This window comes from Ochlerotatus camptorhynchus, unplaced genomic scaffold (genome assembly GCF_037179485.1).
Source record: "Ochlerotatus camptorhynchus isolate MF236.1 unplaced genomic scaffold, CSIRO-AGI_Acam_v1.1 ptg000530l, whole genome shotgun sequence".
Lineage (NCBI taxonomy): Eukaryota > Metazoa > Arthropoda > Insecta > Diptera > Culicidae > Ochlerotatus > Ochlerotatus camptorhynchus.
Genome location: NW_027041014.1, coordinates 5667381 through 5693729, shown reverse-complemented (window position 1 = coordinate 5693729; position 26349 = coordinate 5667381). Strand labels below are relative to the sequence as shown.

Sequence of the window (26349 nt, the reverse complement as noted above, 5' to 3'; positions counted from 1 at the left end):
CAAATATTACAATGGAGATCTAAATCGATTTCCTATATTTTTTGTGCTTGCAACGCATCGAATCTCGACAGATCCGCAAACCCTTTCTGCCGAGGATGCTGATGTTCGTTTCTGCATGCTTTATCGGCCTTTTGAGGGCACGTCCATTATCACCACCTCTTCATGCAGCACCTCTACCACTTCCTCTGTTGATTTGCTGGTGCTGTCTGACAATGCACCTACAGCCACTACAGCAGGGTACGAACTGCTATCCGAGTTGCAAGGAATTTTGTAGTTCTTCGAGAAACTTCGTGGTACTACAGGGAACTTTTTTAAAAGTTCAGGAAACTTTCTTGAAGTGCAGATTTTTCTTTAAAGTTCAGCTAACTTTGTAGAAACTCACCGAACTTCAGTGCACTTCATAGAGTTTCATTGAACTGCTTCGGTAACTCTTCTTCTTCGTACCTGGAAAAGTTATAAGACAGCGACATTTCATACACCTCGCAGCTCGTAATTGACAGTATGGGCTGAATGAGGCTATTCATACTGTCGCTAATGTGATTAGTAACACTTATGTTTCGTTTGACTCTAATGTTCCGTTAACTGTTTTCACTAGAACACTGTCCTGATTTTGAATGTTTCTTTGGTATTATTATTATATTTTGTTTTATGCATTAAGACCAACATATGTCATATGAATCATGAGCTAAATTTAGTGAAATTATTTGAAGTTCTGAGATCATGGAAAAGTTCAGAAAACTTCGTAGAAGTGGGAACTTTATATAAGTTTAGGTATCTTCGTAGAAATTTATTGCTTAATGGCAGGGAACCTCTTTATTATTCAGGGACCTTTTTTATAACTTCAGAGCTTTGATGAAACCTCATGGACTTGACATAGTTCAGAGAATTCCGCACAAATTCAGGAAATTTCGTGCGTCGAACTTTGCGGAAAATCAACCAGAAACGTAGACGTGAAGCAAGCATTGATGAAGTTTTGTGGACTTCGTAATAATTCGAGGAACTGCGTATAACTTCATAGACGTACAGGGCATTTTGAAAAAGTTCAGGGAATTTCGTAAAGATAGAAAACTTCAGGGATCTCCGTTTCAGTTTAGGGAACTACATAGCAGTTTGCCAGAGATCTTAAAAATCTCAATGAAGTTCCTTGAGATGAAGATTTTGGACCATCGTTTAATTTCAAGGTACTTTGAAATTTGAGTAAATTTTCTAAAACTTAAGGAAATTTTGTAGATGTTCAGGAAACGTTGCATAAGTAACAGGATATTCTTTCAGATATGCTCCCTAGTCAGCCAGGAAGTTTTAAAAGATCAGCATTTGCTGATGTTCTTCTGATCTGAATTATCGAGTTACTAAAAAAAAAAAGGATGACTTAAGAATGTGCTTAAGTTTTTGAATATCATAATTTTTCAAATGGATAGATCAACTTTCAACACGGTATTTTCCAAATTTAAACCATACACTCTAGCAACATGGTGGCAACATGGTGATTTGATTGGTTGATCTGTTGCAGGTTGTAGCAATGGCTGTACCACTTTCTGGTTTGTTGTAGCGAGATGGTGGCGCTTGGTGGTCACTTTGTGGTATTGGTGCCGACACTCAGGCGCTTCCTTCTGACACTGTTGGTATACAAAGGCAAGGTCGCCCATTATCTAACCGAAAAGGTTATTTCTTCTTAGCGTTTACGGACATCGACGCGAAAACGATGCCATCGAAACCCGCAGAGCAATGGTCAGCAGAAGTCACCTAGATCATACCGTGCAAACCAGAAAGCGATTTGAAGGAACGGAACAGAAGGTCGGTAGACTTGGTGATATTAATAATTGGAATGGTAAATATATCACTACACTGGTCTACACGCTCATCTGAGTTAAAGCCAATGATGCCCACTCAAGTCATTATTTTGCTGCAGCTATTGCTAGATAAACATTTCAAAAGGTCCTATTTGCATTGAACGATTCTCTTCATCGACTTTCTCTTCTATTAATAACTCAACTTCAAAAGCATTCCCTGCTGTGTTCAACGTTCTAAGCACAAGATATGAACTGCTGCTATCAAACTCTGTGGCAAAATTAGCACCAAATGCATTTGCGTAGGCGTGGTTATCAAAAGAGAAAGTCGATGAAGAGAATCGATCAAAGCAGATAGGATCATTTGAAATGTTCATCGAAATTTAGCATAGATCACGCCATCACCCAGTGGGTCACCGCTTCTGTTATGAATTTATCTGAATACTCGATCACATGAGGCACATTAAAAAAAATCTGAACATTTTTAAAGTAATGGTAACAAAGTACATGTGAAAGCGTTACGCCAAGAAAAAAATGTTCTGCAAAAAATTCTTCCACCCATTAAATTATCATAACATTGCTGCATTCGTAGCATTCCGATATAATCTATTCAAAATATGTAACATCCCATCTAACAATGTATACCAGTTGTGTTGCCGATGAATGGTTAAATTACCTTGAAAATGTGTGAACATCTTGCAACGGTCAAATCCCCGTACTAAACAATACCGATACACTTTTTGTAGAATTTTTGTCCATTCTATATTTAGAAAATAACGGGTCAAAAGATGTTAGTCATGCAAGTGCAGTTAAGTGTTGAACCGGAAAAAGAAACAAAGAATATTCTAACTGACCGGCAAATTAATGGCTTTTGCTATTAGAGGATTTCAAGAATTTAAGCACTGCAAATATATGCTACCTTTCCTCTAAAATTGGAATGGTTTGTGCAAACGCAAATGAAATGTCGGTCAAAGCAACCATGTTTCAACAGCCTGTATTTCGCATGCCTACACATTCCAGAACTTCGAGCTCTGCAGTTCTAGCATTAATCGTAGCACATGAGATGAGGCACATGAGATCAGGGCGAGCCTCGCGCACGCCAGGATTTTTGGGTGTCGCATTTGTATCTCGCTCGTATCTTATTCTCGCGTGTCTCTTTCTCGCTCGTCACATGTTGTTTTCGTTGTTGTTGTTGAGAGTCTCGGCAGCACATTTTTGCACACACGAGGAAAATGTAACTCTGCTGTTACTCCAAATCTCCCTGTCGTTCAGTAAATAATGATGACAAATACATGTACCGTAAAACGGGGTATCTTTGATAATGCGGGTATCTTTGATAGTATAATATAAGGAATAAATTTACTCGCTGTGCTTTTTCCAAATAAGAAACATTGGTTCCATATTGTAGCTTAGGGTATTTCCTTTGATATCGTATATAGTTTTTATATAGTATGTGTTACATATTTTACAAAAATATTTAAAAAAAACCATTTTCGCAAATGGCAAAAATGTGCGTCATCTTGAAAACTGTCGCTTTAATGGCCCTTCGCTCATTTTCAACTTCTATTCAATTTTCATACTGCCGTACTCTAACGGAACTATCCACCTACCCTCTTCTAAAAAAGATCATTCTCTAGCTAATAAATCATCACACTAAAGCTTCATGTTAGCATTTCCAACCAACTCTGAAAATCGTTAACTTCGCGTATGAAGTAACATAAAAAACACTTTGAATGTAACCATTTTCGTGTTTTTCGCCTTTTTGAAAAAGCACTCAAACAATCACTTATGAAATGTATTTTCGATACAGCCATCACAAATTCAATGCTGTATTCTTATTGATTATGAAGTTTTCTGATTTTATACTCATTCAAAGTTTCATATTCAAAGAACTAAATTGTTTGAGTTTCACTAATTATTTCTACATTCATCGAGCATTATCAAAGTAACCCCAAATCAAAATACTGAAGTTCAGTCACAAACCTAAAAAAATAGTGCAAATGCTTTAATTTTCGTTCAACATATTACTAACGAATTAGCTCTTGGATCTTCAGTACTTGTTTAAAAAATATAAAATTTGAAAAACATTCATTGCTGTAAAAAATATTTAAATATACTTTAAAAAAACTTTCAATGTTATCCCGTTTTACGGTACCTTCTATCATGTTTTTAATATTAAAACATTACATTCTGAGTTGATGTACTACATAAATGGCAATTTTTGTGTTTTATATGAATTGTTTCGATTGTTAATGTGACCTTGATAAACACTGAAAACACAACATAAATCTCAAACAGCAAACAAGGTTATCTTCCATTTAATTCCACTTAATTAATTTTGGTATCCATGACAGATACGTATTTCGACTACAATGTGCAGTCTTCATCAGTGTCATTCCCACTAAAGAACTTATCAAAATCTAACCCCCTTAAGTACTCATCCCCTAGGTAAAAAAAGTCAAGATCATAGGTATAAAAATACGTATCTGTCATGGATACAAAAATTAATTAAGTGGAATTAAATGGAAGATAACCTTGTTTGCTGTTTTATTTAGCATTCCGCTAACAACCCAATTTCATTACTTCATTATGATGGCTACCAAGCCTTTGGGGATTTTCCTTTTTAGAGAGTTTTATAGATTTTTCTCCTTTAGCTTACTTAAATCTTTGGTTTTTATTAGTTAGGTAGGTTCCGATTCAACACATTGTAGTTTCATTTTTATACCTATGATCTTGACTTTTTTTACCTAGGGGATGAGTACTTAAGGGGGTTAGATTTTGATAAGTTCTTTAGTGGGAATGACACTGATGAAGACTGCACATTGTAGTCGAAATACGTATCTGTCATGGATACCAAAATTAATTAAGTGGAATTAAATGGAAGATAACCTTGTTTGCTGTTTTATTTAGCATTCCGCTAACAACCCAATTTCATTACTTCATAAATCTCAAGGAATTCATTGGTTTTGAGTGATTGCTTGTTGAAGTTAACACAGAAGCAGAGCTGGTTAATATCACGGCCGTCATGTGACGATAAGAAAACATGTCCTCTCACTATCACGAGACGAAACTACCTATCATTAGCTTTCTTGTAATTTTTCAATGATCAAGTACTCATGAGAATAATTCTTATGCAGTTTTGACATCAACATTTCTAACTGATTTAGATGAATTTAAGCAAACAACCGTATGTAATCGGTAGAGTGAATATATTATTAAGATTTCCTTGGTACAAGTAATTTTAATAACATTAAATGAGCAAGTAATACGATGATCACAACACTGTCACGTTCTGTCATGACAAAACATTCGATGAGATTTTCAAGAAAATCTCTGTCATCGTTTTCTCATCCAATGATAGTGACAGAAGTATCTCTGTAAATATCACGTGAGATATATTGAAAATGACATTGGCCAGCCCTGCACAGAAGTAGATATCAACCTGAGGCTTCCAAGACGACTACACAGAGTTTTTAATTTTTTATTCAAACGATACATTTTCATACACGTTTAAAAGCAACATCAACTATTGCTGTCCCTGCTTATTGCTTTACGTAGGGGAGAATAGTCTATAATGCACCCCTGGGGTAAAATTGCCCCACATGGCTTTTCGTTGCTTTCCCATTACTAATTCTTTAATTGTATGAGCCAGAATGCAAGTTCAAGTACTGAAACTGGCAATGCGGCTCGTTAAATCCACGAATTGACAATCGGAAAGCTATGCAGGGCCAGGGGTGCGTTTTTGACCATCCTACACACGCGCACCGATGGATTTTTCCTGCCAACCGCCAACTAGCCTGATCTCAAGTGCCATTCAGTTTTCGTACCCTGCAGGGGTTTCGTGTGAACTGCGCGTGAAAATTTGGTAAACGCACCATGTGCGTTGCGGTGTAGCTTTCCATGCCTTTACCAACGTAGGGCAATGGGCCCTAGTCTGGCCCAGAGCAGCGGGGAGGAGCGGCACAAGGGGTACGAATTTCGAGTGCGCGTAATTTAAAATTATTTTTTTCCCTTCTACCCCCCCTCATCATAATAGCACTTGAGAGCTGCGCACTTCACGGTGGTTTTCCAGCTGATGAGATTGTTGCAAAAATTGATTGAAACGTTTTGGTATGGATTTTTCGCCGTTTGGGAAACGCTGCGGGCTAAAATTGTGTTTAGTTTGGTAATTGAATCTGATTCGTTCGTTCGTTCGTTTCTTTTTTTTCGCTGCTTGCTCTTTTGTCGTAATTAAAATGTATTGTGCTCTACATTTCATCTTTTATTATTGAACATAATAAAAAGAAAACCAGAAAATGCAAATTTTAATCGCTTGTTTCCTGATGTCAGGATGGTGGCCGACCCTCCAAACAAAAAGCTCGATTCCAGCTTCCCTCTAGCAGTCGGCCGAATGCACATCGAATCGTGACCGAGCCTTGGTTGTGTCTTTCCCCAATGCTGTCGCTTCTGTTCATAATGTCGAGAAAAATATTGCAACACGACGACGGCGACACAGGCAACAGGGCATCCAGCCACACGGCCAGGGCGACTAAATTGCCCTTAAACTGACTGCTACCGCGATGCTACCGGTCTACTACTATGGGCCCAGGCAAGCAAGCAAGCACCCACGACAGACACAGAATTGGGGCTGCTGTTTGTGTGGGTAGGTAGGTTGGTAGCCAGCAGCCAAACCGCCCAAGAAGACACGAATTCGTGTTGGCCGATTGTTTTTCCATTCGGCTAAGGCTGAAATGCAAAATCGGGACAGAGAAACAGAGGGAACAAATCCGTGAGGGTCCGATAAATTATAATAATCATATTACGAGTAATATGTTTATTATTGTGGAAAGTGTATCGACAAAGAAAGAGACGAATCCGATGCCGGCGACGATGGGTGCCGTTTGGGGGCGCGCGGCGCGGTTTGCATTCAATGTCTCATGGAAACTATGGAGGTTATGCTTTGGGAAGCTGGAGAGTAAGCAGCTAAATTTACATTTGTGACGTGGGAATGTAACTGGAGGATCATAAATCACTGATGTGCATTTGGAAGTATTTTATCTCAATTGATAAAGGAGTGGAAAGCGGTATTTGCATGCGGTTTCGTAACCCAGAATTAATCGTAAATTAGGCGCTGTTCAACAACTACGTATTTAGACAGCTTTTTGAAAAGGCTAAGACCCCCTGCCCTCCCCCTGCGTAGACAGTTCATATGCCACTCTACCCAGATACCACCGATTCTCCGACTTGATTTCTATTTCGTTACGTCGTCGTCAGGGTTTGTGATGTTGAGAATATTTCAGATTCGGTGTGAAACGTTAATTTATTTATTATTATTTATTGGGACCACGAAATAGCCAATTTGAGTGGAGCTTACATAAAAGCTCCTGTTTCTCAAATGGGCATAAAACCTCCTCATCCTTTCGCATCAACAGAACAGTACATTCCAAATGATGCAGTATTACCTTAAGACTAAACAAAAAATCAACTTATTCTATTTCTAACTACTTCCTATAATTTACAAACTGAGCACTTCACGGAACCTATTTTTATTTATTTCACGTGACAGATGGAAGTCGAAGACATGGTAACAACGATTGAACAGACGACGCTTACTAGTGAAAGGCTCATTAGAGCCTTAATTAGTACGGAATGTCGATATACGAATAAATTGGTGAGAACGGAGTATACACACTTATCCAGTCAGTAATTTTTACCATGTTTTTGAATTGCGGAACTCTTCGGTAAAATTTAAAAAAGTCTGTGAAAAATTCAAAGTTGAGAAAATGTGTTACGAAAATTTACAGACTTACTTCTGTTAACCCCGTGTATTGATGAAACATAAATTTTGTCGATACTGACTCCTGTAAGTGTGTCCGACGAAGAATATCAAAATTCAACTCACGTAACACTGCAGGACACTCTGTGTGAGATTAAAGAACATCCGATATGTGAGAAGCCTTAGTGACATTCCCACGAACCTCCAAAAGGCCAATGTCAATTAGTTTACAACGGTCTTCATATATAGGGAGATTATATGGATGATTCCAAGGCAAACGCCGAAGAGCAAAGCAAATAAACATATGTTGGATAGCTTCTACTTGCTGTATGTTGTTCTGATAGTCCAGACCTTACCACTTATCCAGGGTTTAGGTGTTCGGGAATTATTTTTGCCGACTCTGCTTTGCAAAGCAAAATAATAGCTGAAACATCAGTTCAGAACTGATTTAAAACCGACCATCGGTACTTAATATCTGAATATCAGTTAAATTGCCAAAAAATAAATAAATACTGTATACTGCGAATCTTTTTACGGATTAAACGGTAAGGTAGTATGTTTACTGAACAGCACTAATATTTAGTACAATCGATTACCAAAGAAACAGTTTTATACAGTATTTACCGAATCCTCATCAATGTTGATGTACATATAACTGATCATGAATAATAATGGAGATGTTGGATTTTTGGTCAGAACAAGTTTCTGACACGTAAGCATTTTCAGTTAATTGTAACTATTTCATATGTAACTGATTGAACTCAGGTAAGTAGCTTATGTATAGATGATGTTCTGTATTCTCATTAGTTTTTCCTTCCTAGTTTTACAGTTCCTTCTGTACGCCAAATGATACTGCATGCAGTTGAAAGTATTGTAGAATTTCAAAACAACATTATTGAGCCACTTCGCCAGCATCGATGAACAAATGCAACATCAGAATGGAGATGTTGTCAAATTGAATACAGGGATTCTGAAGATCCCAATTGAACTAAGATATTATTGTTTAATTTACATAAAAGATAGAGAAAAATAGTAACAGATGATATCACTGATATCACTGAACCAGTATCACAATACGACCATGATTGCTTCGATTGTATCAGCCAACGACGATGGATTTGTAATGGCTAAAGTAGCCGGAATGCTATGTCGTTTCTTAATTGATTCCGGAGCTCAAGTTAACACCTTTACGGAGGATATGTTTAGTGCCTTGATGTCTAATGAGACGTATAGTAGAGAGGTTTTCAACATAAAACAGGAGTCGGATCGCTCTCTTAAAGGTTATGCTTCAGTCGGCAAAATTGAAGTCTCGGGTACATTCGAAGCATATTCTTACAAATCCGATGAAAGGCCAGTATTTTTGGAAAAAATTCTACGTTGTTAAAGAATTTCAAGCATAGTTGGGCCGGTCAACAGCCACGAGATACAGCATTCTAATGCTAGGTGTTACAGTACCTATAGCAGTGAATTCCTTCATCGATTCAACGCAGCTTTTGGCTGGAGAGATAGCTGCCATAAGCATGGAAGAAAATTTCCCAAAATTCAACATTCCTCCTGTTCATATCAATTACAACAAATCCGAACCACCTTGCCGTAATGTTTTTATGAACATACCACAGGCAGTTAAACCACTTGTTGAAGAACGATTACGTAAATTGGAATTGGCCGATATAATCGAACGTGTAACTGAGGAAATGGATACGTCATTCTGTTCATCAATGCTGGTAGTACCGAAAGGCAAAGATGACATTAGATTGGTGATAGACCTCAGAGGGCCAAATAGATACGTTTACAGGACACCCTTTGCAATGCCTACACTGAAAGGTATATTAGCTGAATTGAATGGAGCATCGTGGTTTTCAACTATCGACTTGAGCAACGCATTCTTCCACATTGAACTGGATCAAGAATCCCGTCTTCTGACCAACTTTTGTACAGAATTTGGCATGTTTAGGCGCGTTCGCCTTCCGTTTGGACTCTGTAACGCTCCGGATTTGTTCCAGGAAACCCTACAACGAAGAATTCTAGGTGGATGCCAAGGCGTAAAAAACTACTTGGACGACATACTCGTCCAGGGAAAAACAAAGAAAGAACATGACGAGAACTTGGCAGCGGTGCTGGCAAGACTCTGAGACCATAATGTGAAGCTAAACGATTCTAAATGTATATTTGGCAGTCGTACAGTGAAATTCTTGGGATTCACATTAACTCCAGATGGCTGAAAAGTAGAAGAAAATAAGTTGAGTGCAATCGAAAACTGTAGAAAACCTGAAAATTGTTCAGAGGTCAAAAGTTTTCTTGGCCTAATTACCTTTGCAGACCGGTTCATCCCTAACCGAGCAGATCTAACGAAATATTTGAGGGCTTTGGCAAATGCGGATAAATACTACTGGACTGATAATGAGGAGCATTAATTCCAATTTCTGAAAACTGGAGCATTGCAGACCATCCGAACTCTTGGTTACTATAGCCAGACGGACAAAATAGAGCTTTTTGTGGACGCGTCTTCGATAGGACTAGGAGCAGTCTTAGCGCAATACGATAATCAGCTAGCTGCACGGATCATCGCGTGTGCCTCCAAATCTCTGACTCCAGCCGAGAAAAGGTACCCTCAAACACACAAAGAAGCACTGGCTGTAGTCTGGGGAGTAGAGCGGTTCTCCACATATCTTCTTAGTAGGTCCTTTGTTATCAGAACGGATGCTAAAGCGAACCAATTCACTTTCAATGGCAGCCATCGCCTAGGTAAGCGAGCATTGTCTGGAGCTGATGCATGGGCAGTTAGGCCGCAACCGTTCGATTTTACCATCGAAAGGGTACCAGAAAGCATGAGCACTTTTTGTACGCTCTTGATACGGGCTGCATGGATATCACCTGGGGAGAAATCGAAAAACAAACAGAAGAAGACAATGAGTTACCGAAGGTGTGTACAGCTCTTCAATGTAACTTTTGCCCTGAAGATATACAGAAATACGAAGCTCAAAGAAAAAATCTGAGATTCCTTGGATTCCTCATTTTCAAGGACGATAGACAGCCCGAATCTATGCGCCTAAAGGCAATGCAGTCAGCACACGGTGGGCATGTTGGTGTAGGAGCAACGAAGAAAATAATGCGGCAGTTTTGACGTTGGATAACGTCTTTCGACAACATACGGGTTACAAAATTGAAAACAGTCATTTTGGATGCGTTACGAAAAATTAAAAGATTTTGAACGATAATAACTCAACCGTCTCTCGATAGATTTACGAGATAATGGCATCAACCGATTGGAAATATTTCTAGCAATTTGTTGAATGTTTCAAAACTATTGATTTCATTCTGTAAACTATTGAAAAATGGTTAAAAGTAAACCATTGTCTAAAGATGGTGAAAATCGATTGATTTTTTTATATTCTTATACTTTCTCCAACCGAGACATCAGATGCGAGTATCTGACACCTCTAATATTTTCTGTTCTACTATATAAGCGTCCAACAAGGTCGCCCGTTCCATCATTGTCTATCCGATCGTCGACCCAGAGCCTGGGGGCGAAAGGGCAACTAAGCCGAGTGCGTTGTTGCCAGTGCTCCGGTATGCTGGGCCGCCGTCATGGAATGCCCAGCTGCTGCAGTTCTCAGTCGGTCGTATTTACCGTCTGCTCCGCAAGGGGAACTACGCCGAGCGCGTTGGAAAAATGGCCCTTTTCAGGGCCACAACATTATCAAGAAATAGTTTAACGTACGTATGCGAGTATCGGACACCTCTGATATTTTCTGTTCTACTATATAAGCGTCCAACAAGGTCACCCGTTCCATCATTGTCAACAACATCAGCCCAACAAAACGGCCCTTTTCAGGGCCACCAAACTTTCGCAAAAGAGTTATCAAGGAATATTCCTAAAATATAATATACACAATTAAGTACAACACATAACAGACGTTTTTTTTTTTTTTTCCTTTGGTTTGTTTTTTCCGTCGATCTTGTTTTCCGTGCTATCAACCTACTTGATCACCAATGCTACCGACGTGCCAGGAAGGCAGCTCCCACACCTGGACCCTACCTATCGACCCATCAACTCATGAATCGGGGACCAACGGCTTTACTTCCCATCCGAAGGAAGGCGTGATCAGAGATGTTATGCCTCACGCTTACCACTACACCACCGGCGCCGTTATAACATACGTTATCCAACGCCAACCCTGCGGTCGTATCTAGTATACAACCCTTCCAACTTTTTCTGGTGGCCCGGTATGTCTACCGCAGTTGAAAACATCGTAAAGGTTTTTGAACAACATGCATGCAGTGGTCCAAAAAAATCCACCAATTCCTTTATCCAGCAGAGTTCTTCCGGACGGCCCATGGGAGGTCATTCAAATAGACTTTTTGGCAATGACAGGCTTCGGAAACGGTGAGTTTTTGATTGTCATCGATACTTACTCTAGATACTTGACTGTAGCTGAGATGAAACATACGGATGCTGAGAGAACGAATGCAGCGTTACGTGCACACTTAGATTTTTTCGCCGAGATGGCCACCACCGAGCAGCTCGGCATTTTATTTTGCTGGATCTCAGTGAAAAACTTGCCGAGATTCAGCTAACAAACGGGAATTTTACCGAGATCTCAGCTAACAAACATATTTTTTGCTGAATTTTCAGCAAAATAAAATGCTGAGTTTCTCGGTGGTGCCCATCTCGGCAAAAAAATCTTAGTGTGTGGAATTTTCCGGCAGTGGGGATGTCCGCTAATAATTCAAAGTGACGATGGGCCACCATTCCAAAGCACTAACTTCACTAAGTGTTGGGAAGATAAAGGTGTTAAGGTAAGAAAAGCAATACCGTTAAGTCCTCAGACAAATGGAACAGTAGAGAGGCAGAATCAGGGCATTATAAAAGCGTTAGCAGCATCAAAGTTGGAAGGTTCCAATTGGCGACATGCACTTGAACAATTCGTTAACCATCACAATACGATGGTTCCACATTCCAGATTGGGTATTACTCCTTTCGAATTGATGGTAGCCTGTGGGATCAATCCAAATCGAGGTTAGATCGTACCGATGTTGCTGAACGTGATGCTCATGCAAAGCTGCAAAGCAAGAAGTATGCAGATTATTCGCGAGGCGCTAAAGATTCTACTATTAAGGTTGGTGATTTAGTTCAAATGGCACAACAAAAACGAAACAACATTGATCCAACTTTCTCAACTGAACGATTCCGGATCGTAGCTAGAGATGGTATATACTTTCATCGCCTCACCTATCGTATACAAATTACCACTTTAGTCTGTTATTTGAAATTAGCATCTTCAACTATCTTAACTTTTAATTGATTTAGTTGCTGTTGAATTGACGAGCACAATTTGAGTGAATCATAATTAACTATAACGTTATCTAGAAAACTTACTCTATTTACTGTAGCGCAGCTCAACTTGTAGCAAGCTTATTTTTAGTAGAAATACTCAGAGGGAGAGATGGGCGGAGAAAACAAAATACAATTCGGCAGCAGGGATTTGTATCTAAATTATCTTGCAACACTTGCTAGAAGCTATCATTTCACATGGCTTTCATTTTTGTTTCTACTAACGTGTAAAATAATAATTGATTGCATCGCAATATTTTGCACATTTCTTTGTGCCATTAATTAATCAACTAAGATCAATTAATCAACAGAGTTAGAATATTGTTTTTTGATTCCAAAAACTAGTTGAATTTGAGAATATAAAGGTGATTGAATTTCTATTCGATTGCAATACTCTCAAATGTTATGTAGTAAGAATAAGAAATCCTCGAAAAAAATTCGGAGTGGAATGTCCGATTGGCTCAGATTTTGACAGTTCATTTGGCTCAAAACATTCTCTCCGCCCATCTCTCCCTCTGAGTATTTCTAATTTTTAGAAGCTGTAAAATTGCACCAGGGTTCCAGAGAAATTTGACTTCACTCGAGTTGTTCGCAGATGATAGACGTTGCAGTCCTGTGCTTGCCAAACGCCGTTTGGTCTAGTAACATTTGTAGCAGGCTATTAGCGTAGGTTACCCACAAGTTCGTATTCTGCTGGTAGCGGCGGGTTTGGTGCACAGTACCGTGTTTTTCTTTATCGTCAGTGGGTAATTCTGAGATCTGTAGGCGCTTTATCCACGGATACGGTGAGCGAGTTTGATGTTCTTCGGTGAAAATGGCCCACAGCAGCGTATCGCACAAAGAGAAACTGTACCCGAACAGTGGCGGCGTTGCTTATTGGCTTGGTAGCAATCTGCTTGCGGGGAGCTTTTCCTTCGTTCCGTAAATCGTCTGTGTTGAGCTGCTGCGTAATGATTGATACAAACATATTTTTTTTACGTAGGATTACTTTTTTTGGCAACATATTAGGGGTGCAATTTAAAAAAAACCAAAATTTACCGCGTTACGAAACGTGGTCAGGTTTTGTCCACTTATAACTCTGTCAATAGCGGATGGATTTTAATTCTGAACAAGCCAATCGATTGAAAAAAATTCTACAAATCTGCTAAAATGAACGCTTGATCAATTTTCAATAGGTCACTATTGAAAATAATACAAATGTCCAACTGTTGCAATGGTGATCAAACTGATCACCGATTGCCTGCAAAAAGCGTTTGCCCTAACACAGATTTCGAAATCGTATTCCATCCGGTCTCGCATCAGCAGCAGCAGTGCTTTCGGCGCGTGGCAGTGTACATTTTTCTCCTGTACACAACGAAAGGCTCCCCGCATGCAGCTAGCTATCAAAGCTGACATCAAAAGGCCCTCGATTCACCGAAGAAGGAGAAAGAAGCCGCAACGCTACTGATCAGATGCAGTTGCTCGTCGTGAGCTGTTGTGGACCATCTATGCCAAGCGAGTCACCCTCGTTCAAAACAACACTCAGCTCGCCATCCTCATCCGTGTTAAACACCTTAATATCTCAGCATCACGACAAAACGGTTCTTTTCAAAAGGACCATAAATTATTGTTGTTTAAGAGTTTTTTTCTGTTCGGGACGTAATACCACTGCGACCAGTAATTTGATCTATTGTAGTATATCTCGTGTCCTTAGTTTAGTGCATGACGTATTACTCCATCACTATTGAGAAATGATGAAGTATTCGATTTTTTTTTACACTTGTCATTCTTGCATTTATCACAAGGATCCGACTCTAATTGAAAGTTCCCGCCATTTATACCATTCGGAGTGTTGGAATATCCTCCAAAGACGTGACCCCTTGTAACGGAAGCCTCGTAACCTGCGATATTTCAACCACTGAATACACTTCCTGTCTCAAAAGAGGAGCTTAAGCGCCACCTCCGAAGAGGACCACTCGTCACGGTTTGATTTGCCCAGCAAGAAACCCAACCTCAGGGCGGGTTTATGTGTAGAAGAGACCGAAAGTGAGTTTGAGGGCGATTCAGTAGACTGAAATCCCACGAGGGATTGAGATCCTCGCAGATAGAGGCTGCTTCAAATAGTCTTAAGCGAAAGTTGGTGCTAGCCGCCGTTCTACCGAAACACAACAAACCCCACTCACATTTATCATCACTGGAGGAACTTCCCCTTTCAGATTTCCTCCACCGATCGTGACACGTGAGTACGGAGACTGTTTTCCCAGGCAGTCCAACCTGGAGTAAATTCTGCTAACAAAAAATACCACAACAACTAATGCAAAAATAGAACGACGCCAAATGTGAAAAACCTAGTCAACCAAAATAACATTACATCGAAAGCTTAAATTTTACGAAAAAACAACATTTATTTCAAGGGAAAATAACGGAAATCGTTGTATATTTTATTACAGTTCCTAACCTAGGTTTGTTCATAGCTTGTTCCTTTCCATATGTTTATTTGTTTGCTAGCTCTCCCTAATCGTGTGTGTGGTTTTCTGATCTGGTTCTAGCGATTGCTAGCCTATCCTTTCACTTTTCTTCGAGCTCATGTGTTTGTGTGTGTGGAGATTTTCATGCATTTTGTTTACTCACGGTACCATCGATGTCGTCGCTGCTTTATCCGTATCGGCACAGAAGCATCCCTTTGTCGGAGTGAGGTCGACAAAGAAGCACTCTATTGATCAGTGTTGGTGTTGCGCATTGCACCCCGGACTGGTATGGTGTGGAAATTCCCAATCGAATCCTCGAATTGGTACTGATACTAGCATCGATTGCCGGCGGCGCAGATGTCGGCGAGAGGATTGTCGGTTATGAACGGAAGCACGTTAGTTCACGTGGTGTATGCTGGCGGATTTGGCCAACACTCTGTCGGAGGATAGGTTAACGGTGTCTCCCTGCCGGATTCTTCACAAACCGGGAACCTTGACACTGAAGCGTGGGGTCTAGAGAGCGCGAAATTTTATCATGAGTGCGGTGTGCCGAGCAAAGCCATGTATCGCTAGAAGCGATGCGGTGCAATCTCCAATCTGCACAAAACGATCCTGCACAAAAAGCCGGCTGTTCGACACATTTAAGTAAAATCTCCACACAAAAGACTTTATTCACCTTACCTTTCTATACACTTTGCACATACAAAAAGTTGACCGCACGTAACTTCTAACCTAATGTTTGAACTCTACAGGCTAACGGAAAGGAACGAGAAATGTAACATTAAATTCAGTCTTTTTTAGACTTCTCACATTTTAGACTTCACATACCACGAAAAACTCACCGCGACACTAAGTACACTTAAGTATCAAGTACTCGCACTCTCGCCTCTTCCACGGTTCAAGTCAAAGTTAACGAGTAGAAGTTCCAGAAACCCTCAGATAGGTATGGATTGAACGGTCATCGTGGCCGGAAGTACGTCAAATTACCGAAGTAATTCAACGACCTTTCAAACGACAATTCTCATCATCTTTCTCTTAAAATCATTCAATGCTACATCTCTTTCCTTATCATGCAATTTCAATATACTTTCTTGCTTAAATCTATTTTCTGTTACTCTTTTATAAGAGAGCATGGTTCGGATTCGTACCCCGGACTTTAACGAACAGGTAGCGTATTCGGGTCAAATGGAATTAATTGGCTGAACGTATTGGGAACTCTTTGTTTATTGAGAGGACATTCCTTGGCGGGGAACACATTTACGATTTAATTGTAAAAAACGTAACATCATGCAATTTGATTAAATGAGTAAATTGCATAAATATGAATTCTGTATGAATAAAAAACTAACAAAATAAATAATCAAATTACACCCTTTGTCAGTCACAATTGGATTCCTCAGCAACAAAATTAAGGAATGACACCGATAATGACCATGCATCAGAACCCTAGTCTTAACCACTTCAAACTAGAGAACAACGAATAGAAGATTAGGCACCACATAGATGAAGACTAAATAACTCAATTTTTCCTTGATTCAAGATCATCTTTGGTGGACAAAGCCGATTCTTGTCAATATCAACAAGGCATAAAAAGTAACGCGATTGCAAGAAATTCCTCCAATAAATTTTCGTTTTTTTTATTATGAACCAAAAATTCCGTGTGTTTTTCATACGAAAATGATTAATTTTGTCATCAGAAAACAAGGCGTTTCCAAGATGGGAAAAAGTGGTTTCCCTAACACAGTCTCCAAATATTGGTACCGAGCATTGATCCTACGTCAAATCTACGGTCGTGTCTTCGAACAACCTCTTACTTTTTTAAATCTTTATGATAGAGATTTTTAGCCGTAGACTAGTTCATCTTTTGATACGAGCACGTGCAAAGTTCGAATGGAAATGTGGCTTCGGCTTGTTTCGGTTGTTACCAACTATTTGATGTCTCTGTCAGGACATACATCTTGTGGTCTAAGCAAATGTATGGGGAAATTTGAAGCTTTCAATTTTGGTTAAATTTCTTAGTTGTTTAACTATTTTCACTATTTGTACTATGTGCCAAAAAAAATGCTGGATAACTTTCCCGTAGATTGGCATATTGCATGACGTATATCACCTTAATGCTTTGGAGAAATAGACATTTGAAAACACCTCCTTTTTTCGTTGCATGCTTCATTTTCGATTTCTTAATGTGACCCCCAGTATAGTAGTACTGCGTCAAAAATCCCCTTTAGTCTAGTACGAGGTTAACAAGTCCCATAGAGATTTCTATATAAACTTCAGTGTTGATTCAGTTTACACTCTAGAACTTATTTTTTATATTGTAAACCTCCTTCATTGCTGAACACGATGTTTACGAACAATCATTTAGACATAACAGTGACGCGTTCGATGAAAACTACCAAACCGTGATCCACTTCCATCTGCATTGTGTCATAAAACATGTTGGAATGAGAACATGCAAATAGGCATTGATATGAGAAAAAAAAAAAGAATTCTGAAAAACAAAGACAATCCTCTCACGGAATGATTGAAATCCCATGCATTCAATTGAACCATTGGCAACGCAGTCTGCACATCCCACACTACCAGCAAGGCCAGAGAGCTCTCAAGCATACATATCGTCAATTTGATTAGGCACGTCCATCCATAGAAAAGATGCGTTGCACGTCCACTTTTTGATTGAAGAATTTCATCTCCACTGCAGCCTGGAAAAGCTTCAAAGACCTCGTCCGTCAAAAAAAAAATCCGGGGATTCAAGTATTTTCACAACCGATGCACTCCTGGGCCGGGAGTGATGTTGGGAGAAGTCCCTGGCGCACGCTGCAAGCGTAAAATTCTTTTGATTGCAAAAGACAGATGCATGTTATCGGAGAATAGTTTCGCTTGTTTAATTTCACAGCATCACGCTCCAGCTTCCCCGCCCCTCCGTCCAACACACACGAGAGGAAACACAAACGCGCCCGCACACATGCACACAGTTCCATGCTCAAGCAAATGGTATGGGGAGTTTTTCGGGTGGGCCTGAGTAGTACACAGCAGAAGCCCACTTGCATTCCTCAAACAACGCACGGCGGCGTGGCACAGATGCCGAACTGCAGCGAGAAAGCACCTACCTAGCTACCAACATACAGCCGCACATCGCAAGCCGTTCCAGGACGCTTTCCTTTTGTACGAATGCACACACAAAAACCACCACCCAGCAGCGCCCGAAGAGTTTGATGTTTTTCCAATGCGAAATCCTACCATCAGCAAGCAGTGGGTAGATAGGTAGGTAGATAGGTAGGTAGATAGGTAGGTGGCCCGGCCAGCAATAGTTTCGAGCAATCGCAGAGAGGGTGGAAATGCATCTCTGTGTGTTTTCTGTTCGTTTCAAAGCGAGTCAGTGTGTGGATGACGACGATGAAAAGGAAACGGATATGCGTAAATGCAGCCAAACCGAAGCCTGGCAAGCAAGCCAGTAGAAGCAGGACCAGGAGCTAGTCGTCAAACACTCATTTTTCTTGCAACCCTCCATCCACCATCCACCCGTGGCCCACCTACTGAACGAACGTCGCGACGCTCCTGCAGTTGGTGCATCGGTATTCGCATTGCTTTTCGCAACGAAGCACTTCACAGCGGTTTGTGTTTTTCGGGGTGGAGACGTCCGGGAATGTGAGAAAAAAGGCGTTGGCTCAAGGCTTTTCATTAGCTGGATTTTGCATCGAGTTTACCAAAGTTACAAAAAATCTACAATTAGGCATAAAATGTGGCTTTTCCTGAATCAGGAAACAGTACATCTATTCTGTTGAATCGATGGAAGTCTCTTGTAAATGACTCAATAATTGGCAATTTGCACATCCGACAAGTCCCGAATTGAGTTTCACCGTTGGAACAAGAGGAAATTACGTCCCGATATGTAAATAGACAACATTCGAAGCCAATTGCTATTTCAATTTGCCAAACGGCATCAAACCAGCATCTCTTAGACGCAAATCAAACACACACACATATCCCGTTCGATTGCAAATTTGTTAACTCCGCTTGCCGCCACACATCGTTCAATTCGATTTATCAAATTTTCTATTTAAATTTTCAATATTGAACATCATATAGAAATACAATCGATTCCATATGCATCATGTATTAGTTGGCAATCACGCCCGGTCATTGATGGTACATCGAATGATCTGTTTCGCGTTTTCGTTGGAAATGGAACGAAAACAAAAATTTGCAAATTCATATTCGGTATCTTCCCAAAGGACGAACCGCCTGCCTCCCACTCCGAACAACATTTACACACCCGAAAGATAGGCGAGTGCACGATTACTCCCTCGTAATAGTAGTCAACAGCAGCAGAGTCGAAAGGCAACGGTTGATGATTTCTGCCCTCATTGACCCTCTCCTAAAACTAACTCTGGTCGGCGATGGTTGCCGGGAAAAAGGCACTTTTCCTATCTTCATCATGAGCCTCGAAACAAATCGAGAGACGGGAATCGTACACACACACACATGGTATAGTCACCGAGGCCAAAATCAAATCACAAATTTATTTCTCTTCTCCATTAGGACTAACCTTCATCATCATCATCGCTCACTCCACTTGCATACACTACACATCCTATAGAGGCTGGCTGAGCGACCTTACCGTTTACGAAAAACAGCAGCAGATGAGCCTACCTGCTGGAACGATGGCGTTCCCCATCGGCAGCACGAGGAAAGGCATCAAAACAAACTATTAGTAAAACATCCGTTTCGATCTGAACTCCCCGCACCAACCAACCGAGCCGGCCCACTAACCCCAACACGGCTGCCGAGCAGAGAGTTTTAGCAATATTACGTTGTATTTTATGTAAAATGATCAACGATTCAACTATGTCAATTTGTGAGTTTTTGCAAAATTGATTGATTGAATTTGGCTGATTTGAAATCGGTGCGGCAGTCGGAGGCACATTCGAGGATGATGACGATGGATGCAATTGGGAAATGACATGTGCTAGTGCTACGGGGCCCGATGGCTTTGGAAACCAATTCTAGAATGGAAAATCACATTTTCGTTGCCGGGTGAACGAAGATCTAAATCAACTGTGCGGGCGGAAGTCACCGCTGATGGGTTCCACGAGACGATGAGAATCTAATAACTGGTAATGAGAGTTCTTCGGAGTAAATTATTTCGGATAAAGGGCTACTTCTTCCTTGCTGTTTTCTGGCTGTACTGGAACTTGAAAGCTGTTTGGATGGTGGTGTTTCTTTTACATTGTTATACTTGTTTTTCACCGCGAGAGTTCATAAAATACATATTCATTTAGTAGGAACTAGCCTACGGCTAAAAATCTCCTAAATAAAGGAAGAAAAAAAAATTTAGTAGGCCTGATACTGATGAAATGATTCGTGGGTGACTCAGAAGAAAAGCGATGTTATCTCATCATGTACTGATGAAAAGCGAGGTGGGTTCAGATTACCATAATCGTAAATCATCTACCTAAGTCTGTTGTAAATACATACATACATTAAAAACGCTACCATTCAGGCATTTATTGAGCGATTTTTTTAAAAATTTCACTGAATCAAGCTAAGAGTATATAGAATCACAGTAGGCATTGATTGTCAGGATAAGTTCTTCTGTTTACATCATGGCTTCACTGGATCAAGCACGTCGTGATTCGATCCTGTACGCTTGAAGCAAAAATCCCGGTCTATCCGGTCCTGGCAGTTTTCGATAAAATTCCTAGACATGAATTTTATACCTCGGTTGACCGCAAGAGTGTATGAAGAAATGTTCAAGGAAGGAAGGAAGACTGAAACAATGTAAACATAATACCTACTAATGTATAGCTGTTACATTGAACTATGGAAAATAAAACGCATTTTTAAACCCCAACAAGATTTTCGTGTTAGCATCGCCGGTGGTGTAGTGGTGGGCGTGATTATCTATCACCGCAGCAGGCGTGGGTTCAATCCCACTCGGCGTCGAAGGGATGTTCTGAGGCATAACATCTCTGATCACGTCTTCCTTCGGAAGGGAAGTAAAGCCGTTGGTCCCCGGTTCATGAGTTGATGGGGCGATTGGGGTAGGGTTCAGATGTTGGAGCTGCCTCCCTGGTATCGGTAGCATTGGTGATCAGCACGGAAAACAAGATCGACGAAAAAGAAGTCAAGGAAAAAAATATTTTTGTGTCCGGATTTTTTTGTGTTCAACCTTTATCTCACAACACTTTTAGTTTTTCTTTTATTCATAGTCAAATGTCACTGTGAAATGCAACGCGTGACACTGACGACATTTAACAAAATTGTGCAATACATTCCTATTCTTCTATTAGGCTATCAAAATATGTGTAGTTCATTGCTGATTTGTGGAGTAGTGTTAAGCTTAAATAAGTCTTGTTCAGTCCTTAGTTCAGCTAACTTATTAAGGCTGTTTTATGCGGATACAATTTGCTTTATACATTATGTTAATCAGCTTTGGACACCTCAAATCAACCAGTAATCAGCTTCTGTTCTTACTGTTCAGCTTGAATTGTTACTTGAGAAGCCTGCGTTTATTAACTTTTAAGCCTGATTTTAGTTAAGATATTTTGAAAGACGTCCGTGAGATTTTTGAAAACATTAAGAAAATTTTGTTCATGATCAAAATTGAAGATAGTTCAATGAATTTCAGGGAAAAGGTTTTTTGAATAGTTCTGAGAAAGTATAACATGTGTATTTTAAATGTCATCAAATTCTAAAACCGTGTTTGCTATCCTTAATTCCAAGAACCCTAAGTTTCAAGACCACACTAGTGGGACCCTGCTTCAAATATTGTGTTAGCAGAGCGTGAAAAAGAAACAACTGATCGCTAAGGATTGTAACAGTGGAATGAATAAATTTTTATTAATCGTTCTTTACAGGCTACTTTGATAGGTTTAGGTTTCAGCTGGTTGCTGTGATTGTTCGTTATCTCAACACTCCTCCTCGAACTTCACAGCTAGCACACCAGCCGATGTTCGATGTTTTGATATCTTGAAGTTGCTCAATGTTTTTGATGAGCATGTCCGCAACCATATGCTCCGTTGGACAGTAGATTACGAACAGCATGTCTGTTTGAACAAGATCCTTGGTGAACTGCGACTCGGTGTCAACGTGTTTGGACCGGCGTTTCAGTTTCTTCGACTCCAACTGTCGGATGGCACTCTGGTTGTCCTCGAGTAGCGGGATTTAAGTTTCCGGCTCGTGGAAATTCTTCATCAGCTTTCGAATCCAGAGAGGTTCTTGACATGCCTCTGCAGCAGCTATAAACTCAGCCTCGGTTGAAGATAGGGCAACGCAGGTTTGCTTCCTTGCCGCCCATCTGATCGCACCTTCAACGAACATAATCATAAAACCGCTATTGGATTTAAGGTTCCGATGATCGCCTGCCCAATCTGCATTCGGGTAAGCCTTCAGGTCAACATTCTTGCCGCTCAAATGCAATCGAAAATGCTTTGTCGCTAGGAGATACCGCATAGTGCGCTTTGCTTCAGTCCAATCTGCTGCATGATCGCTACATCTGGCCTCGTATTGATCGCTATGTAGAGCAAACCACCAACCAAACTGGAGTACGAAGTAATGTTTGGTAGCTTGCTGGACTCCTCCACCTTTGCTTGAAGATAGCCGGGGTCCATGGGGATAAGTGATGGCTTTGCCGTTTCGAGTCCGAATTGCGACGCCAGCCGCTGGATGTAGCACTGTTGGTTGAGCAGAAACCTTCCATCCTTTTCCCGCTCCACCTGTATGCCCAGGTACTGCCGCACATCGCCAAGAGAAGTGGTTTTTATGAGATGGATAATAACTTGGTAGGTCATGACTTTTCTTACACATTTCCTGTCAGTTGGTGAAAGGTCATTTTTGGATTCAGCTGCTGCACGGGTATGTTGAACAATAATTAGCTGCGCCGTGGGTGATTTGCCCATAACTAATATCGGCGGATTTTTACATTTCTGGCGATCCTGCCAGGAGACGAACCTGGAATCTTGGAGACCACCGATAGGTAATAAAGGGCAAATCATCCACTTGCAAGGAAAATTGGAAATTTGAACGCGACCGGGACGGTCGTTCTAAGAAAACGAGTGAGGACGGATTTGCGAAAAATCGTCTCCTCGCGGTGGCACGGCCACAGGATAAGAACGCGACCGGGACGGCCGTTCTGAATGCGAGTGAGGACGGATTTGTAAAAATCGTCTCCTCACCGTGGCAAAGCCACAGGAGAGAACGCGACCGGGACGGCCGTTCTGAGAAGACGAGTGAGGACGGATTTTCACAGGTGTGACGCCAGTCAAGCCCAGCAAAAAGAAGAAATCGGAAAAGAAACGGATTGCTCTGGTCAGGCACAGACGAGGATGCAAAAATGAAAACACTAGCTTCTCGGAAATTTGCATCCTCTATCCCCAGATTCCGGTCCAGTATCTGTGGGATTTGTTCGAGAACTGCAATGGCACGGTGATTGGACAGCAAATCTGTTTCTAGAAGAGCAAAACTAGATAATTTGGAAGCCGGTGCGGTTGGCAGCCTACTCGCGTTTGAATGTGATTGCAATGAAACAATGGTATTTATCGCAAGTGCCTTCCGGTGATCCCTCCGGTAGTGGTGGTGGTGGAGGGGTTTACGAAATCGATCGATCTACCGTCAGCTCGAAATCACCCTGGAACACAACGAAAAGAAAAGACAAAGCGGAAGATTTGCAAAACGATCCCTAAGTGCTGGAAGTGACGTTGGGAATTAATCTCATAGGCCAGCTACACGCCGTTTTCAAGGATAAGCATGGCTCGGGTGCCATCTCCTTAGTCGAACTAACCAATGAACGAACAAAGGTTTTCAAGGCACCGAAATGGCAGAACAGTTGTATTTGTCGTTCTTGGATTCCATGTACAGCTGCAGGGGGAAAACAAGATTCTATGAAAAAAGATTCTCGATTGGCACAGCAAATGGAAGCGAAGGAAAAGTATCCCGTTTTGTTCAAAATGACCATCGAGGATTCCTCCAACCTGAACGACATTATGTAAATGGAGTACGCCCTAACGGCGTGCCGAAGCGAAATCAACGGCTGGGCTAAGCAAGCTCCGCAAGATCTGGCCTCGCATATGACTCATCAAAAGCTAGCCTATCATTGACGAGAAAGTCCTGGCAGAAATCCTACATGCCCACAAATTCAGCGACACTATAACCTTCCTAAACAATTCCATTCCGGAAGAGCTGAGAAACCAAATCGCCCGCGCACGGGAAGCCCTTATGAAGCGAGCAGAAGCCGAAAAACAGAAACCACTTCCTTCGTCCTCAACGTCGCCGCCTCCAACGGTCGAGCAGGTATCGTCATCCAGCAAAGACGACATCAATCTTCACCTGAAAACGGCCGAAGAATGCCGCAATATGTCCCAGGACCACCAGGAACTGAAAAACGAATGCCACGAAAAGGCACGGAATGCCATTCAGCGGGGCATGGCCGGGGTGGTCGAGTACTATGTCCAGGTTGCCCGGCTTCATCGAACCAATATCGATATGTACAGCAGTAAGGCCTCGAATGCCATCATGGAGGTGCACAAGCTGACGCTGAACAATGTGGACTTGTTGGATTTGCACTATCTACACTCGGAGGATGCGCTGCAGTTTTTAGAGATTTTCCTAACAGAGCACGCCAGAAAACTGAATCACCGGACGCAGCAGTTCAAAGAACTGTTCATCATTACAGGACGCGAGTTGCACTCGGCGGACGGCATACCGATCATCAAGCACCGGGTGAAGGCTATGCTGCGGGACCTGGGATTGAGGTAACAGGAAGCGATGGATCAAGATTCAGTAATTGATCATCATTAATTATTGTTTAAAAATACTTTTTATAACTTTTATACCAAAGGAGAGGGAAGATATGAGATGGATAATAACTTGGTAGGTCATGACTTTTCTTACACATTTCCTGTCAGTTGGTGAAAGGTCATTTTTGGATTCAGCTGCTGCACGGGTAAGTTGAACAATAATTAGCTGCGCCGTGGGTGATTTGCCCATAGCTAATATCGGCGGATTTTCACAGTTTTGAACTTCCTCGATAATGCTTTCAGGATCGCTTCGTAACCTCGGTCTCACACACGATGAGCAGATCTTCGAAGTACAGAAGGATGAACGCTTGCTTCTCACCCTTGATCCTTACGTATAGGCACGCATCAGCAGTTGATTGTAGAAATCCCAGCTTCTTGAAGCAATCGTCAATCGTCTGGTTCCAAATTCGACCGGATTGCTTCAGACCGTAGAGGCTTTCCTTCAAATGGCAAACTTCTGCGGGATTTCCAGTCCGGTATCCTTTCGGTTGACGCATGTATACGGCCTCGGTAAGCGTCCCATACAGGTAGGCCGTCTTGACATCGACGTGTTTCACTAGAAGTTGACGACGGGTGGCAATGGTTAGCAAAGAACGAAATTTTACCTGTTTTGCCACTGGAGCGAACACCTGGTCAGTGCCGAACTTCTGACTAAAACCTTGTGCGACCAGTCTCGCCTTGTAGCGTGTCACGTTTTCATGCTCGTCCAATTTCAGCTTATACAGCCATTTGCAGCCAACCGCCTTTCCTCCATCTGGAAAGGCCTCAACTGTCCATGTCGAGTTATGTTGAAGGGACTGGATCTCTTCTTCCATCGCAGCTATTCACGATTTGCTCTCTTGTCCGCTTACTGCTTCTTCGTACGTCCTCGGTTCAGTAGCTGCTGCCATGTTGCTTGCTTCATGGTACCGCTGTGGGTCGACACCTTTGTTGGACCGATCTGATCTTTGTACGATGGTTTCATCCAAATCTTCATGAAGGGACTCGTCACAACAATCGAAGTCCGTGTCGATTACGTCCGACCTTTCATCGTCATTTTCTTCGTCAATCTCTGGATCGTTTGGATCCGGAACTTCTTGATTTGCTTCAACCATACGAGGTACTGGCTGTAGAATTTCCTCGTACAACTTCTCCTCCAGATTAGGAACATCGGTAACCAACTCCTCCTCAAATAAACGAACGTCTCGACTGATGATCAGCTTGTTAGTGGCTATATCAATGAATCTGT

General features: G+C 41.3%; 1 pseudogene; it reads left to right on the top strand.

The window, feature by feature from the left end:
* Positions 1–23115: 23115 nt before the first annotated feature.
* LOC135713040 (uncharacterized) lies at positions 23116–25080 on the top strand (annotated as a pseudogene).
* Positions 25081–26349: the final 1269 nt, after the last annotated feature.